The 14,918-nt window shown below is 39.5% G+C and overlaps 1 protein-coding gene across 5 annotated transcripts in view; it reads right to left on the reverse strand.

The window, feature by feature from the left end:
* LOC139743465 (zinc finger homeobox protein 3-like) overlaps window positions 1-14,918 on the reverse strand; it is a 242,178-nt gene that overhangs the window by 152,608 nt on the left and 74,652 nt on the right. For all 5 annotated transcript variants that reach the window (XR_011711761.1, XM_071653946.1, XM_071653945.1 and 2 more), the window contains exon 3: window positions 13,562-13,617. The gene's annotated coding sequence lies outside the window, so the exon portion shown is untranslated. The remainder of the gene's footprint in view (window positions 1-13,561; window positions 13,618-14,918) is intronic.

Consider the following 14,918-nt stretch of genomic DNA (forward strand, 5'->3'; position numbering starts at 1 on the left):
ATGACTTTTAAGCACCACCTAATACAAGAAGCATATTCCCATTCAGATTGCTGTCTTATTACAGGTTTTATTATACCAATGGACCTGATAAAGACACGGGTCCAGGATCACCTAGTTGCTCTGAGCAACAAGAAGCTTGGATGTCCTGTAGTATATGGTTAAACAATACAATTTTTACATGGGGAAGATGATTTTGAAATGAAGAATGGTTAGTCTCTTTCTGTTACTCCCTCCATACTAATTCCTCTTTTTTTCTTCCTTTCTTTCTTTCTCTCTCTCTTTATAAAAAGGATGCCTCGTGTTTGTTTGCATGTTTCTGTATGTGTGTGTGTGTGTTTGTATGTGTGTGTAGGCCTACATGTTTCTCTTTAGCTTCTTTTAAGGCAATTTGCCTTTGTTTAATAGTTTTATTAGTTCCATTCAATAATTAGTTATTGTCCACAATGAGACTGCAAAATGTAAGCTCTGCTTTTCAGTATGTCTCCTCCATTTCTAATAATTGTGATTCTAATTCAGTATAATCAGAAAGGCCACAGTATTTATTGTCAGTTCATCGTGTTTTTGGTTTTTGTTTTGTTTTGGTTACAAAATTGCATTGATTTTGTGTGAATAGGGCCTATATGTATGTAAACATTTTGTGTTGTTGGAAGTGAAATAAAATGAAATGAAATGAAATAGTTAACATAATCACAGACATCAATACCACCACGGTCATCATCACATCATCATCTTTTTCTCTTTTCATTATAAATATGGAAAACACAAATCCCTGAATTACGCACATCTGTATAGAATACTTTACTAAGATTTTTTTTCTAGGCAAGATGTCAACCAAACCAAATATGTACTGCAGTAAGATCCTTGCCTCAAGGAAATATGCATTAACTCCGTAAGCACCCCCACCAAACAACCCGCAGACAAAGACTACATAGCCACTGTCCTTATCAAGCATTAAACATTCCAAGCTTCTAACAACTCAAACTGCTATGTTCTTTGAAAAGGGTCATATTAACCCCACCCCCTGTAAAAATGATGAATAAATCCTATCAGATTGCCCTTCTGTCTTAATGACTCTCGGGGACAAAGCTCTCCCACAAGGAGAGGGGAAGGAGGAGCTTGTCTGAAAGAAAGTGAAGAGTAAGAGGGCCAGCAAATATTTCATTTAATCTTATCACCAACCCTCAAAAACTTAAACCTTTCCTCATCACTGGTAGAGGAACAATTTCGATCAAAAGAAAGAAAACCCATTACAGCAGTGCCCAGACAACTCCCGAAGTCACACTTGTTTTCGTTCGGCCATGTAAATGGCCCATGGAATTTCAATCAACACTGCTCATACATCATCTCTGGAGTACAAACAAGGAAAGGGGAGAGGGTTCTTTTTTCTTCTCTCCCCAAGTAGACTTGACCTCACACGACCCACATTATGAAAGTCCAGGATGAAATGCCTTAAAATTAGGAAACTGATGAGCAAACAGCCAAGTAGGCAGTTTTTTTCTTCTTCTTCTTCCTGCCATGGCAAAGACAAGCCAGTCTAGCAAGACTTGAGTCAGCCAAGGCCGATGTTCCACAAGACACTCGCCCAGGGCTGGTAGGATTTAGACACCTGCTCAAAATGCCATTTGGCTCTTTTCATATCGCGGAGGACAAGTGGAAAGTTCGCTAATTGTGATAAAGCGGTAAATTGGTGGCTTTTGTTTCCCCACCATCGGTCCCTCCTCCCTCTTGGCTGGTGGGGGGACTTTACTCTCACTTTCACCATGCAAATTAAATGACGTGGTACAGTCAACAGTTTTCATAGGCAGACGAGGGAAAATTTACAGTGACCTTTGATCCCCCTCGGCTGAATTAAGGTCACATGACCTCATCAGCGGAGCATGCAGAATTGCTAAACACTTTGGAAGGGCTGGTGTGGTTCCTTCCCTGAGACTCAGTACAACAATGTCATGTCTCTCCCTATCAGCCAATCAGGGATGATGAACCTCATGACATCATCAGTGAGTCTAGGGAAACAGGGCGGGCAAAAGACGACGAAATGAGGAACAAGTGCGAGGAAGAGACATAATGAGAGAACTAAAAATGGCGACCTCCCCTTGTTCTAGGGGACAACAAATCCAGAGAATATTTTGACAAAAATAGGTTGATACCAGACACCAGCAGATGTAAGAGGGAATGAACATGGATATTGGATGGCTCCCCTCCTCTTATTCCTGGTTTACATCTCTGCCATCTTAACCCCATCCCTCTCCTTGCTCCTTCTCCAACATCCACCCCTTATTTCCTCTCCTATTTCTCTCTTTTTCCTCAATAAGTGTGGTCCTGTGTGTCTTGACACAATCACTTTGCCTGCCCCCTCTCTCTCTCTCTCTCTCTCTCTCTCTCTGTCTCCTCCCATCCCCCCCCCCCTCCCATCAATGAGCAAGTTTGTTTGATAGGCAATACCTTGATTATGTCTGTTTGTTTGTTTAACAGACATTATTAAACATTATCATAACTCAATTTACTTTACATCTGAAATATAAACTCGAAAGATATGCTCTTTATCAATGTTAGCCTATCAGTGGTCACTATCCTAACACTGCTGTCTAAAGGGAAACGTAAGGGGGGGTAGTGTGATAAATCCAGTCACTCTCGAATATTCACGTCTTGAAGTATGTCACATTCATATCCCATTGAAATACTTTCACAGCTTAATTACTTCAGAAACATCAAAGACACCGGTACCATGTTATAGGATCACGCAGCTCAGCTCAGATCTTTGATACTGGAAACGCTGTTAAAGTTCAAACATAGTTCTCAGAAGGGCTCAAAATTCATCTTCCACCATTTGGAATTTGCTTGCAATATATTCAAAGGCTCTACCAGGAAAGTTGTCTGGCTAACTCGATTTGCCAGGATACTGAGTTGTTGTGGAGTATTTTAAGATAAAAGTGTAAAATAATAAAAGCTGGTGTACCTGACTTTTAGATCCAGAAGCACCTTCCCTATTCAGTAGTGGGCTAGGTTGAACATTACTAGTATGTCATGATCAAAATGTTCCCGAGCAGTAGTATTGAATCACATGCAAGTAACAAGTCACTCATACGATTCACTCTTGCCTGATAGATTCTGCCGTGGCTCAATAGGCCAATATCGTAATTAATGTCATAGATTAATAAACATCTCATAGCAAACCACAGTGGGGAATACTGTAAGATTGCAATACACTTCTGGCGTACCTTTCTGGGTAATATTTTGCAGCTTTGTTGTTTCCAAACTGAAATCATGTTGCCACAGTGGTTTCTTTTTCACACAATGCTCGCATATAGCTCTATTTTACAGTAAAACTCAACACTTTCTGCAATCAAATGGAAACTATGTTTTACCTTTAAGCAATGCCTCTATTCAAAGCTTATGCCTAATAAGCAATCCCTCTTTTTCTTCACACTCTTTGCAAAACAAACTGCAATGGAGTTTATTATTTTGATGGAAAATAGAAAGCAATGAAATAAGACTAATGCACTAAATCCTGGGTTTATCTAATCACACAACTATTATTCTGCTTATTTCTCCATCTCCCCCCCCCCTTCTCTCACATTCTCTTCCTGTCTCCTGTGTCTATATGTTCCTACATTATCAATTTCATTAATAATTTACGCTCCTCCATCATGTTTCTCCAATGCGTCATTATTCTCCTGCTGTTGATTTGACACTGTATAAGTTGTGTTAATTGTTTTCATGGACAACTTGATGGCATATTGCAAATCAATTTCTGTACAATCTCCTTACATTAATCTCTTATGCATTTAGATGCCCAAACACAGAAATACACCACCAAAAACATACAAACACTCAACTATTTCTCTTCTTAACCACTCCCTAAACATAAGAGTAAGACAGCCCATAGCAGTAAGATTGTGAAAACACTGACGAAAAATGAAACCGACACACTATAATGTAAAAACTAATCAGTCAAGGAGTAACTGAGAGTAAAACTAAATGAAAATTGATAACAAATCTATGATTTCTTTTCAAACTTATAGTAGAGATGATGGAGACTGGAGAAATATGCATATAACTTTGATCACATCAGAATGCTAAAATGCTAAAGGAATATAATGTTCCACAATCCAAAAATTGTTTCTACTCACTCCTGTGCATTCAGAACAGGTGTCTTGGCTGTGTATACCCCATGGCTTCTAACAAGAATAACCAAGAAATTCAGTGATTATAACGAGCAAAACTAACAAATACAAACACTTTGGGTTTCCAACAAGCAATCTATAGCCAGATATACAACCATTTCACGTCTTCCCATACACTGGTTTCTTGGAAAGCATAAAAACAGTCATCATCTTCCATCCAGTAGGCAAAGTGAGGAAAAAAATGGGCAATTCCAAGAATGACTCTGTCTTTGATTCATGGTAAAAGATCTTATCATCAGCTTTATGCTACAGGTCATAAAAGTGTTTGTTTCATTGGCTTGACACATACATTATCCATTCATTTGGGTGTTCTTTTTACAAAAGGGAAACCAAGGTTTCTAATTACGATGTGTCATCAAAGTTGCTCAACACCCATTTTCAGTTTTGCTTTGTTTTTCTTTCTAGAAGGATGACTCCATTTATTGACTGATCGCTTTACGGTTACCGTGTCATCTGTGACCCCTTTCCCATACTTTGATGTTAAAGCAAAAGATAATTTTTTGTAGCACACATGTTCGTCAACACGTATGATGGCACAGCACAAAACCTACCAAAAGTCACACAGGTTGAATATCCAGTAGGGCTACAAAAATACACGTTCAATTGACTTGGCATGTGTAGGTACTTCAATATTTTCTAAATTCAAATTCAAACTTCCAATATCAGAAGCATAAACCCCAAACAAAGCAAAGTGTTAAGAATATTTTAGTTGTCATTGTTTTGGGGTTGTTGTTGGCTTTTTTATGTAGATACTTTTCTTATCTGTTGGTTTTCTCCATTTTTCACTCAGTGTGTGACAGTGTAGGTGAAAATAGTACAGAAACCTTAGGCACAGGTGCTGTCATACTGTGGTATAATCATGAACATAATGTTATTAGTGAATATGCTAAGTTTCAGGTAGATCTCTATAATCCCCACACAGCGGTTACCATGGAATATAAAATCCCCTTTTTGTTCCATCTACCCTAAGGCTGATTCAGTATGCTGGACAATGCTTTAACTTCAAAACCTTTTTCTCAAAAGTAGCATTACTACCTCCATGATTTCAATCATTTATTTTAGTGGGTTAAGAATGTCCAATGTTGAGATATTAGATATCATTTAAAGCTAAGAGTCTCATCTTTCTGACTTTGACAATATCTAATGAACTCTCCCTTCATTGTTCTGTCAAGGGTTTGCAAGAACATGTGAAGTTTTAAGATTCAGTGACTTGTTCATGTAATGTTCAATTTCAATGTAACATTTACCATTCTACTATCAATTGTTTCACAATAGATTACCAAAGACAGCTGCAACCCTTAAGGCAAAATCTTCTAGAAAACCATTGTCAAAAGTTGTTTGTTAGGATTTGTTTCTTTTTCTCTGTAGGCCCTTCTCAAAGTTCTGACAAATATTTTGTTGTGTGATAAGTGACATAGATAGTGTCAGTATTGGGAGGTGAGGGGAAAATGGGTCAAGTCAAAACCTTTACCCAGAACTTTGGGGGGCAATTCTCAAAATTTTTGCTCGCTAGTATGATGGAAGTAATTAAATTTATCACAAACATGGCTTCCAGGCTGACAGACTATGCCATTCAGCCTGGGTCTACAAGCCCCCCTTGAAAAAAAAAAAAAAAAAGAATTACCTACACCCTTCATGAACTTCTAGAATAAGAGGCTTTTTTTATGGACCTACCAGGTATCACGGTGACAAACCATCACAAAAACTCTAGAGGTATTAGGTCATACACAAGAATCCTTAGGTTTGGGGTCAGGATGCAAAAATCAATCTCACAAGCTGACGCAGAAAAACTCAAGCTCGCTACTTTCTACAAGCAAAGTATGTTACTGTAAAACGAGGAATGTTCGCTGGCATTTTAATTTCGCGAATTTCGCGAGAGCCAAGATTTGCGAAATCAAAATGCATGTGAATGTTCTTGTCTACACTATACGCATTGAATGTTACAGCAACTCGTGAAAATTTTATGCTGCAAAAAAAGGCCGTTGGCCACAATTTACGAAAATTTCATGCCGCGAAAATATTGTTTTACAGTACATCTCTGAACTATACATGCCAAAGGAGGTATGCCTGAACCATGGAGCTACTAAGTAGCTCCATGCCTGAATAGTGACCAGAGCACAGGCTATGCATCTCACCCTTGGCTTAGTTTGTTCAGTTGAATTATGGGATAGAAAAAAGTCAGTTCTTTCATTCACACGCCATTTCTTTCTCAGTGCAGTTCTTGATTGCAAATTCAATTACTCACAAAATTGTCCCAATTTGTAAAAGATATGGTGTATACAGTGTTTCTTGGTGTGTCTGTGTGTGTGTGTGGGCCTATTGCCTATGACTGGAATGAGTTTCAGAAGGGGCTGAAGAATGGTGAGCTGGAGGTACATCTGGTTTCTTCAGAAGACTTTCGATACGTGGCAGTGCTGCAAACATCAGACATAACGTGGGTGCCTACTGTGTGGTATAATTGACATTATTCTGAGGGAAGCAGATTACTGTCTAACATTACCATTCATCTCTGAGAAGACAGAAGAAAGAGGAAATGAAAAGAAAGAGCAACAGGAGGGTAAAACAGACAGGGAAATGAGAGCAGATTCTGCCACACAAACAATAGAAGGCTGACTACTTCTGGAAATATGGAAGTCATTGGATTTGGATCAAGGTCCAAGGCTTTGGCCTCTGGCAATAATTTATCTTGATACTAATGACTCTGGCTCACAGTTTCCTTTGCTTCTCCCACTGCTAACAACACAAATTTTCTTCTTCTTCGTAATAGTTTTCATCTTTTTTTCCCTGCAGATTTTATTGTCCTAACATTTTTTTTCTTTTTATCAGCAACTTTTTGTTCAGCAATAAAAAACAGATTGTGACATTTGAAGGGATGTGAACTATTGTTGTATTCACCAATACTGGGGCCTACGACTTTTTCTGCAAGGGGCTTTGTGATGCGAGGTTCACAAAAACCTTTTGAAATGAAAGAAAATCGCACACACGAAACATCTTATCAGTTGATACACGTTAAATGAAAACAGTCCATGGTGTGGGTGCATAATGCTGATTGACTCACAAGCTCTGAATAACACGATATTTTGTCCGCGAACAACCAATACACAGTGTTGCAAACCTTTGAATCCAAACCAGGCAGATATCACTCCCAGTCCCCCGATAGTACCTGTCACACAAAACAACTGTCATGGAACTTCCTCCTCAAATACACAAGGAGCTTTGCTGTGCAGCCATCTTAAGGTTCATGATACACAGAATGTCGGTCGGATGGAGAAATAAGGAAAGAGAAGAACGCCGCAGAATTCTGAACATGATCTCCATCACTAATTAGCCGGCGAGCTGCGCCTGCTGGCTGTGGCAATTAAAGCGCGCTTGAAGCTATATATATCTGTTTGATTCATCCATGATACCGTTGTGATCTGTCATCAGTGGCTTATTGCCTCTGCTAATTAGAATTTCAGCACATGCTTCACAGAGGATGGCATATCAGCTAGTGTCCTGCACATATCTAATAGTCATATCTTCTCCACAAATATATGCAGGCAGACATACGCTGAATCACCTCCTGGAAATTTTTAAGAGGATTCATTCCCCCCCCCCCCCCAAAAAAAAAAAAAAAAAAAGAGAAAAATAATCACAGATATCAATATGAAAGCTAACTGACCGCACAAAATAGTGTTGCTTCAAGAAGAAGAAAAAAAAAATTATACTTGATAGGGTAATTGTCAAATTTTATGTCAGGAATTTCTGAAACTGCAATGAGTGAATAAAATGTTCATCAATGTCAAATCATTCATTCCAATTTCAGAAATGCATTCATTCAGAGAATTTGACAGTGTAATGGTGCCATTCAGCAAGCAGGGGTTCATACACTAACACACACACACACACACACACACATATATACACACGCGCGCGCACAAAGACAGAGTTAAGAAGTAACCTCAAAGAGGGGTTTAAGTAAGGGGAGAAGGGGGAAGGAAGGATGGTGTATGAGGCACCCACAAAGTTTTTTCAGCCAAGGGCTGTATATTCAACATCTTGGATGGATTTTGGGAGGGTCCTACACGGGACCTAACCCTGCTGATACCATCAGGCTCAAAGTTCCTGGGTTGGGCCAGGAACAAGACTAGCTTACACCTGTCTCTAGCCCATTGCTGAGGTCCCAAAGTCTCATGAACAAAGCTACAAAGCTGGATGCTGATTATGATTGAATGATTTACAAATTCAGCATTATGCCTGCAATAATCAACAGATTTTCTACACCTGCAGAAATTAGTATCTAATCTAGGATATCTCTACTTTAAATCACCTACAATGATATGTGAGAAATAAAATATCATATGTATATCCATTAGAACAACATCGTATGAACACCATCTCATTGTTACGATGAGCTTCATTCCCTGGTTACCTGAAAAACACAGTACATTCTGCTTTACCTTCATAAACATGTTTTAGCTACACCTAAATGCAAATCATTCTTTTAAACTCCCTTTCAAGGGAAAACTATGGGTTTACATAACTTAAAATTAGCATCACATATATCATCAGATGTGATTTTAATTTGGAAATTTTTGTAGCATTTTAAGACAGGAGGCTAAACATTTAGTAAAGCAGTCGTGATTGTATACTTGTGGTCATCCGTCTGTCTATAAAAAGAAAAAGTGAGAAACACTTTTTAAATAATATGATCAGATTCACCGTTTTTTCAGGAGTGTTTCTTGATTTTCAGCAGACTGCAACAAAAGGAAACCAAAACAAATAGCACAGCAAGCTTCATATCTTTTCTTTGCACATTTCTATAAGGGCACGGTCAACTACGACTTCCAGTAATGGTACACTGTGTGCCACAAATCACAAGCAATGTCAATTCAAAAATTGCTTTTGATCAGAAGTAGACATTTCTCACAATACCAAACATCACAAGGCAATGCAAAATAAACCACAATGATTAAAGATGCAAAAATAACCACAAGAATCAAAGATGCCTGTTCAACAAAGAATGTTATACTATATATACAAATAGTTAAGAAAAAATGAATCTGCAGTTTCCATGGCAATGGGATAGTTCTTAACCAGTGTCATTTAGTGACCAATCAAAATGTTCAGACAATTACCAGACACCATACCCAAATATCTTCCATGGAATCCCGTAGCACAGAAATTGGTTGTCACACGTCTTTCTATCTGGTCTCCCGTTCTCACAAAGAAAGATGAGATAGCACTGATATGCCAAACAATGCAAAGTTAATGACTGTGTGATGGAATTAAAGAGAGCCAGTAACAGCACAGGGGCTTTAGGTGCAGACTCATTAACCTCCTCCCCAGCATCAATAGTAAGCTATGCAATGAAGTTGGAGCTACAGCTTCAGATTTTATTATCTTGATTTTTAGCCCGATAGGAAATTAAAAATTTTTAATACCCCTGTGTATGATGCCACCATGATAAGTGCTTGTTTATGGCTCTTATCACAACCTTTGTACCCACTAATTGCAAAAATCTAAATTAACAGTGGAATTGTGAGGTGAAGTTTTGTCCCGTAATAAAAGCAGAATGATCATACCTGTGTAATTATGCTCATGTGACCATGGTACTTTATTAGTCTACCATTAAAACACTAACTTACATGGCAGTATATATGCAAAGGCGATATATTTATGTCTCAAATACAGCAGGAACAATCCTGTGTTTTTCCAGAAGATTCCATACTTGCAACACATAAGTGGGTATTATTACATAATCATAATTTCATCTGTGTCTCATGGGAGATTGCCTACATCTTAAAATGTTGTGTGCCATTTTCCAATGTTTCCAATTCTCCATTTCCTATCCACACTGCCAAAAAGCCACTTAAAGATAGCATTTTGATGAAACTTGGGGTCAAGAGAAACAGGAATAAAGAATGTTTCAAAAACCGAACAAAAATAAAAATCTCTATGAAACAGACACACACACAGACACATCAACACACAAAAACAAACATCAATACATACATATATGAAAACATATTAATTTGAAAGGAAGTAGTGGAACAGATGTGATAAAACAAAGAGTTCAAGGACTGCGTCTATATGTCTACAGGCTTTGCTTGTCTAACTAATGTACAGGCATGAAACCATTCCTTGGTATTTCTTTACTGTTTACAGTTCAGATTTATTATGCTCATATCTACTGATATTTATGGCGAAAGCAAACACAAATTAAGCGCAATATCACAAAGATAAGATTTATTGCAACACTAATTCCGGGAGGTTTCATAATTGCCATGCCATATATTTCTTAAGGCTTATGATTTTTATTTGAAAATATGACATTGCACTTCGAGTCTTACCTGACCTTACATGAATATGAGATATATGGCACTTGGGGGAAGGATGGACTATTCATAATAATTGAATGGAGGGGGATAAAAGTAGACATGTTATGCAAAAGACAGGACAATCAGAAATCCATGTGCAGGGACGAAACAAATGCAGCGATGAACGACTGCAGCAAAGTACGACGGATCGGTCGAATCGACTTGGCAACTGCACTTTGTGGAGAAAAGACCGCAAATTTACCTTCATTACAATGTAATGAGCTTTATTGACATGTAAGGAACAAGCAAACAAACAATTAAGACGCCAGGCCGGTTAATGTAATACATATTTCAAATTCCTGCTACTGGCTTGAGCTGAGCCCATGAAACATCCAGTTAATTCCCCTCTTAATTGTCTCTTTGGTGTTGGGGGGAGGCGGAGGATTCCCCTTCCCTATGATTTACATTTTTCTTCTTCCAGCCTACGAGATGGGGAAATAAGCGCGAGTAATTCCTGTCACCCTTCATTTCCTAATCCCTAGGTTATGCCGCACACAAAACAAAGCACCGATTATTAGCAAGATGGATGGGCCAAATCGGTGATGCCTCCATCGCCACAAAAGCGGATTCCTGTTCACAAGATACTGGGGTCCTAACTCTTCTCGGCCAAAGAGGGGCTAGTGGGAGGAGTAACGCTTCTCCAAATTTGGGGCTTACGCCACTCTTACTCCTAATGCGCAGGGGTGGTTAATTCTAGACCCCCAGTGTGCCTTATAGTTCTTAAGACTCCATCGTCAAGTCGCGGCGAAGCGGCCAATTTACCCCCCCGTCCTGGCATCAGGCTCATTAGACGCAGCTCGCCAAAGTGGCGTGGCGATCGCGGACGAGTCAAAGGCACTTTTTGCGATGGTTAGTTGTTGCGGAAATGAACAAAAACACAATGTATTGGCAGTGGATTAGCACTAAATACAGTGTCATCTATCATACAGTAACGATTCCCTTCTGATAGCAAGGCCTAGCTTATTCGCTGGGGGGGGGGGGGGGGGGGGGGGGGGGGGAGGGAAAAAGTCAATTAGGAATGACTGCGTGGACACAACTCGGCCGAATGCTTCCAGTTTCTCCACATTGTGTCTGCCAACAATATCCCACTCTATAAAATGCACTTCTGCGGTTTTTAATGAAATAAAACTGGGATCACAAATCAAGACTGCAGCAGTCCTGGCCCAACTGCTTGAGTGATTTCTTGTTTGAACAATTCCATGATATTTTTTTTCTTTTCTTTTTTTCATCTGTACTCAGACACTCCCGACCCCAATTAAGCTCTTTGTCCTTCTCACAAGCGATTCTCTCTGAGCCAAGCAAAATAATCTTTCTCCTCCTCCTTCTGAGGAAAAAGAAATACTGATAATGGACTGGGGAGTTGGGTAAAAACCTGGCTTTTTAAGTCATGTGACAGTAATTAGCCAATGGAGAGAGTTGTTCGGTGTTCATGCTCTCATTTTTTTTTTCTGAAGAGAATGCCCGAGGTCAGTTCCCTCCCACACACCAATCATGTGACCACACTCTTAACTTTCAGAGACACCCTGAGTGGTCTATGTCAAGACATAGCCAGTAATTAGCCACAGTTCACTCTTCTACTGCTCTCGTGCAGGAGTAATCAAATTTGACCAATTTATGGCCAATTGGAGCCAGATCGCAGAAAAAATGCTCCCGTTGATGAATGCCACGGAGAAAAGTTACTGCCACCGCTACAGGCACTATCCGGGGGAGAAATGGGGGAAATCGATTCAAATAATTTTATGGAGACGCAGGTTTTAATCAAAACATGCAAATGTTACAAGTGTGGTGATGGGCTATCTCCAATGGGTTCCCCAATTCAATAAGGCAAGCAGGTCTCTGTCAGGGAGCTGATATACACCATGCCTTGAAATTCATCACAACCGTGGATATTCCATCACGGCACGATGGCGTGATGAGCTGATCATTCAACCTATCTAATGACAACAAAAATAAAAACAAACATAAACCTCTTCACTCTATTTGTTCAAAGCAATATCTTCAGCTCACTTTCACATGAACCCCTGTGCTGGCATTGCATCAGTCAGTTTAAAACTAAACACTAAAATGATGTTGAGCCTCACACAAAGACACAGGTGAATTCTAAGGAAGAGTCCCGATACCTTACTAAACTGGTGCAGTCGATGTTTACAAAGCTCTCTTGAAATCAAGCAGGAAGAAGCTCCTTGTAATTTGAAATGTCATCTCAGGCACTCACACAAAAGATACTGGATTTTTCTTAAGAATTTCAATGTTCATAGCAATGGGCAAAAATGATTACCTTCTCTTTCATTTCTTCTTTGTTGTGCATTCACCGCACTTCATTTTGTTTGTGTACATTGCTTAAACACAATGTATCAGACATTAAAATGGGTTCAAGGATCAGATAATCATGTAAAGGACTCAGAAAAGTCCATAAATAAATACAAGTGATTTGATATAGAGGAACACAGGTGGTGAACGGAGAAACACCAGATTTAACACACAGAGACAGTGACCCAAAATGGCAGTATGATCTAACATTGGAAACACAATGTTCTGAATCTGATAGCAATTTACACTTGTGGATGAAATTTGGCGGAAATTGCAAGTTTCCAAGCAAAACTCCTCAATTCAAACAGTCGCATAATGGCATCAACAATTGCTAGCTCTCTCTGAGACTCGATATTAGGCCTTTTTGATGGAGCAATATATAAGTATCTTGCACTATTTCCAAATCACTTGCTTTCAACATACATGGATAGCACTTTGATCTTTTCGCTTGTCTTTATTTCCTTATGGAGGTTTTCTCCAATCTTTGAATTCACTAAATACGCCTTTGGTTCTTTTTTTTTCCCCTCTTTTGTTGAAAGGTATTCATTGTTTTGTTTTGGTTTTGATCTTTGTTTCTCTAGTCTGAAAGAGTGTTGTACATTTTACAGCTGCAAATTGGTCAATACGGTTTCAGCATCAACAGCATAACATCATCCACTATCGAGCAGTGATGGACACAGAAACACTTTCACCACTACATCAACCTACCGGCACGTAATCCAGGTTTTACGAGCTGCAGATTTCAGTCCAGAACTTGCAATATCCTGCAGCCAAAGAAAGGAAAAGAAGAAAAGTGTGGATATTACATCGAGGCGAAAGTGAACACAGGCCAGTATCAATAAGAAGAAAGTGTAATATCAGACTCATTGCCCAAACAATGTCATTTCTGGTGGTCATCAAAAGAGAAACAAATCCACATGAACCGATGCAAGAATAAGTTTGCCTCGCTCATGTGATTCACATTTGGACCGTCGTTAAATGGATGAAAATTGCTATTTGACAAAGATGATGCCCAGTCTGTCAAACGAGAGGCCTGGCCCTCGCGGCACAATGGGGTCGATCACCAAAAAAATCAGCACCTCCACCAACCTCAAAGACATGTCCTGAATCAGTTCACCTCAACACCACTTTATAGACACTTCCAGCGATGGAGCAATGATTTTTTTTAAAGTAAAAATTGCCCAATATGCAGTTGATCGCATACTCAATACCCTGCAAGAATCTTACTTATCACCTGCTACATGCAATGCCCAAAGTGTTTACTGTGGATATTTGTCGTGAGGACTTTTTGTGACAGTTTATAGTTTAATGGTCACGTTTGAGGTGGCAAGACATAAGTAGGCAAAGCAAGAAGAGGATTCAGGTAGGCTGTGATGTGTTTACAGACTGCCTGTTGACTTCTCAAGACATTGATTTGAGCCGATATAACACCTTGTCATTTGATAGCCTCGTAGAGGGCACGGACAGGAACCATGCTATCAAACTAATATTCATTCTTTTCTCACAAATACCCTATTGACAGAATTTACCATCACCCATATTTTGTTAACAAGAAAGACAGAGAAATGTACGGGGCCTAACACTTAGCGAGAACCAAAGTCAATGTCAAAATGATATTCAGCCATCGTTCATGTTTCCAGCGAGGAAAACCTGGCATTGCCAGCTCTGATGCAATAGGGTTAATGAAAAACCATTTTGTCTCGTGGTGTCTCCACTCTCCAGTGGTGACCCCTCCCAACGGCACATCGGCCTGGAGATTAGATTGTTTCGGAATGCCGTTTTTAAGATCGCTGGCATATAAACCATCCATCGCCTGATGAGCAAATTGTTTTGTGTGGCTCTGGAGCTAACAGCGATGGAATGTCCGAGGAATAGCGAGAGACACATTACTTTGGGCAGAGATTGAGCAACAGTGGAGCGAGAGCTTAAATTGGAGTGTCAGATCTGTGATGTCAAACCCAGAGTGCATTAAACTCAGATTCTTAGGCCAGCTTAATAGATGACGCAGAGTTTACCAGCAGTCCGGGGAGGGAAGGATGAAGGGGTGCCAATCGGAGCCCTATGT

Source organism: Diadema antillarum, unplaced genomic scaffold (genome assembly GCF_040938485.1).
Source record: "Diadema antillarum isolate AM-2024a unplaced genomic scaffold, OU_Dant_1.0 seq00001083_RagTag, whole genome shotgun sequence".
In the NCBI taxonomy this organism is placed as follows: Eukaryota; Metazoa; Echinodermata; class Echinoidea; order Diadematoida; family Diadematidae; genus Diadema; species Diadema antillarum.